Genomic DNA, 4124 nt, shown 5'->3' with positions numbered 1-4124 from the left:
AGACGGGGGTCCCAGAACCACGAAGACCACTAGCTCCTGGGGGACTGAGGCGGGGCCACCACAAGGTAGGTGTTGAAGGGGAAGGTGGTGCAGGGCGGGTGGGGGGGGAAAGAGAGGCCCACAGGCCCCGTCTGCTGCTGAGTCGGGCTCCGTGGTGGAGTACCTGAGAGCCTGGCTGGGGCGGCAGTTCCCAGCACCATTTTTGCCCTGTCTAGAATCCATTTCGCTAGTGGCCCTAAGTGTTCTTCATTTGCAAGTACTTGCTGCCACAGGGACTGGCTACAGAGGCAACCCAGGGGGGCTTGCTTCCCTGGTGGCGCAGTGGTTAAGAATCCATCTGCCAATGCAGGGGACACGGGTTTGAGCCCTGGTCCGGGAAGATCCCACATGCCTCAGAGCAACTAAGCCCACGCACCACAACTACTGAGCCTGCACGCCTAGAGCCCGTGCTCCACAACAAGAGAACCCACTGCAATGAGAAGCCCACGCACCGCAAGGAAGAGTAGCCCCCGCTCACCGCAACTAGATAAAGCCCACGCACAGCAACAAAGACCCAGCGCAGCCAAAAATAATAAATAAATAAATATATTAAAAAAAAAAAAAAGCAGCCCAAACAATTGGCAGCTCTACCAACATTTAAAATCCACAGGCCTATGATGCTATGATCCCACTTCTGGGGCTCCATACTGTAGAAACTGGAGAACGAGGCTGCATTATTTGTTTCCAAACTATAGAAACTGGCAAAATATATACTAGAACAGCAGTGCCATGAGATACTATGTAGCCATTTTAAAAGAATGAGGGAAGTCTCTTGCTAGGAGCTAGACACAAAATAGTATATATAGTAGGACTCCACTTACATGAAGTTCAGGAACAAGCAAAACCAATCCATGGTGAGGGCAACCAGAGTTGGGGTGGGGCCATTGACTGGGCAGGGGCAGGAGGGAACTTTCTGGATTCTGAAAATGTTCTATATCTTGATCTGGGTGATGATTACATGGGTAAATACTTCTATAAAAATGCACGGAGCCATATCCTGAGGACTAGCGTCTTTTACACACTAGATGTATGATACACCTCCATATAAAAAGTAAAGAAAGAGGGCTTCCCTGGTGGTGTAGTGGTTGAGAGTCTGCCTGCCGATGCAGGGGACACGGGTTCGTGCCCCGGTCTGGGAGGATCCCACATGCCGCGGAGCGGCTGGGCCCGTGAGCCATGGCCGCTGAGCCTGCGCGTCCGGAGCCCGTGTCCCGCAGCGGCAGAAGCCACAGCAGTGAGAGGCCGCGTACCACACACAAAAAAAAAGAAAGAAAGAAAAAGTAAAGAAAGAACTGACTTGAGAAAATGGTAAAGAAAACAGAAAAAAAGTTGCAGAACTGTATGTACGATTTCATTTTTATAAATGTATAAGCCTGGGGAAAAGTCTGGAAGCCTATCGAACCCTTAGCAGTGCTTTCCTCTGAGTGGGGGGACTGGAGGTGAACACAACCACTCTATACATTTTTGTATTGTTTGCGTTTGTGGTGTTTGAAGCCTCTGCCCCCCACACTCTCTACGTTCCGGCTGCTCACTTCACGGCAGCTCCGCTCCTGCCCCCTCTGCGAGTGCCCTGCACTTGGAGGCCTGGGTTTTGGACTCCTCGGAGCAAACTTTGGCTTCATGTCTCAGTTTAAGACTTGGGCTTTGCATCAAGATCTTTGGCCATTGCCCAGCTCAGAATCTGCCAGGGTCTCTGCTCATTGGCCCACACGTACCAGCAGCATCCCACTTGGCAACCACCTCCCGGGATGAGCAAGGTCAGGTGCCTCTCCCTGAACAGGCCCCATGGAAGGTGCTGTCCCTGCCTGTGAGTGGAAGCAGAGCGCTCTGAAGAGGAAGCAAGCAGGTAGAGAAAGGTAGGGCACCCCCGACACACACACCCAGTCCCCTCCTCCTGAGTAGTCAGGGCCACTAATTGGTCTTCACAGCCTTGGTTACATATGGTCCTGGAGGTGAATTCTGGTCACACCTCAAGCCAGGAAAATGAACCCTTGCTCTGTCCCCTCTTTAATATGGATGTGACAGCTGCAGGCTACAGCTTGTCACACTGTGAGAATTATTTCTCCATTAAAACGCAGGAGTTGGAGTTTTGCCCAGGAAGGCAGCTAAAAGTACTGCTCTCTGGGGCACCAGTCACCAGGGGACTTAGTGGCTACCTTCTTCACTCTTCAGCCCCCAGGGAAGTCCCACACCTGCCGGGTCCCTCCCTTGAGCGTATGATACAGCATCATGTCTGAGCTATATCCCAGCCCTGTCAGAGAGAAAAAGCACCGGTTACCGTGCCTGTTTTACTGATGGGCAAACTGAGGTTCAGACAGCTTGCTCTGGGTCACTGTGCTCCATCTACAAAATCACGGAGGGAGCAAGAGTGTGCAGCCCAACTGTGGGGAGGGGAAGATAAGCCGTCACGCGTGCCCAGCACTTTACAGTTTGTAGTGTCTTCTTCCTGCTTTGTCCAACCCTCGCAACGATCCTATGAAAAAAGAACTACTACTGTCCCCACCTTATAAGTGGGGTTGATGCCTGGTGAGGTGAGAACACACTCAAGGGCACAGGGGGAGATAAGGGGCAAAGGCAGAGCCTCAGCACAAGGCTTTTGGTTCTAAAACCCACGCAGAGGACCAGGGGTGGGACTTCTAGCAAGGTGACCGGTCTCATTCCCAGGGTCATCGACTTCAGAAGCACCCCAGTTTGTAGAGAATGCCACAAACTTTTCAGAAGAGGACTCGTCACCCCTTCTTAATAGATAAGGAAATGAAGGTTTAGAGGGATGGAGGACTTGGTCACAAGATAGTAGCAGAGCTGGGAAAAAACTGTCAAGTGTCCTGACCCCCTCCTCCAGCTGCCCCAGGGCCCGCAGAACTCAGGGACTGACTGGCTGGCCAGCTCTGAGACCCTGGCACCCGGGGCAAATGAGCACTGTGCACTCTGCAGTCTCCCACGTCCCTGAACCCGGTTCTCTGGAAACTGTTTGCCTGCCACATTCAACCCCTCTTCCCAGTCTTTGGAGCCGGAAGGTGGTGAAAGCCTCAGGCCCATTTTTCATATAAGGAAACTAAGGCCCAGAGAAGCTAAATGCCCAGCTCAGGATCACAGGGTAGAACTAGGTCCTGGACCTGGACCTCTGACTCGGGCCTTGTGCCCATTCCACTGGGTCAGCCAAGAACAGCACACAGAGCTCCTTTCCTGTGTCAGCTTCTTGTTGGGCCTCAGCTTCCCCATCCATGAAATGGGGGCATTAGCCCTTAAACAAGCCTGAGGTCTGAGTCTTCTGAGACAAAGCTATTAGTCTTCTGAGATAAAGCTATTTCGGGGTGGAGCCCCAAAAAGTGACCAAAGGGCCTGGCTTTCTGGACAGCCAACATCACTTTACCAAGGGGGAAACTGAGGCTAGAGAGGGGGTCATGGAGACCCCGTGACTTAAGGACAGTGACAGTAAGGAGATCCAGGTATCCCTACTCTGGCTTCAAACGTCCAGGAGGGAACCCTTCCTGCCAAGTCCTGCTGCCCACCCTACTGCCACACGTTTTGCAGAGAAAAAGCTTTCTACAAAGGCATTTATTTTTCCCAAAATACACCACCAGTTAACAAAGTTCCTCAGAGTCCCATATTTAAATTAGAAATCCCCACATCTTTCATTCCTGGTGAAGGGAGGGATGTCAACAGGAAGACATCAGATCATCAGAAGTTTACTCCACTGGAGGCTGGGGACCGGCCAAAGACAAGCCAGGAAGTGGCTGCCCAGCCCCAGAATAGCACCATGGTAGGAGAGGGGGCTGTCCCTGCCCCCAAGCTCCAGCCAGCGAGGAGAGGCCCCAGGCTTCCCCTGTGCTGCGGCTCTCAGCTTTCCGGGGTCTGTCAGGCCTTGGCTGCCTGCCCCCCTGCTCATGCCTCGAAAGACACTTTGGAAACCATCAGATTCTCCAGTCTTGGTGAGAGGCTTTGTCCCTCTCTCCAGGTTTCTGCCCCCACCCTCTGTTCTGGGTAAGGATTAGGGATGGGATGGGAGTGAGGTATCCAGGGAAATGCGGTACAGAAGGGGAGTACAGTAGCGAGCCAGGCAGGAGCCCCGCACAACCACTCTT

This window comes from Lipotes vexillifer, unplaced genomic scaffold (assembly GCF_000442215.2).
Source record: "Lipotes vexillifer unplaced genomic scaffold, Lipotes_vexillifer_v1.1 scaffold242, whole genome shotgun sequence".
Lineage (NCBI taxonomy): Eukaryota > Metazoa > Chordata > Mammalia > Artiodactyla > Lipotidae > Lipotes > Lipotes vexillifer.
This window is presented reverse-complemented; position numbering follows the sequence as displayed.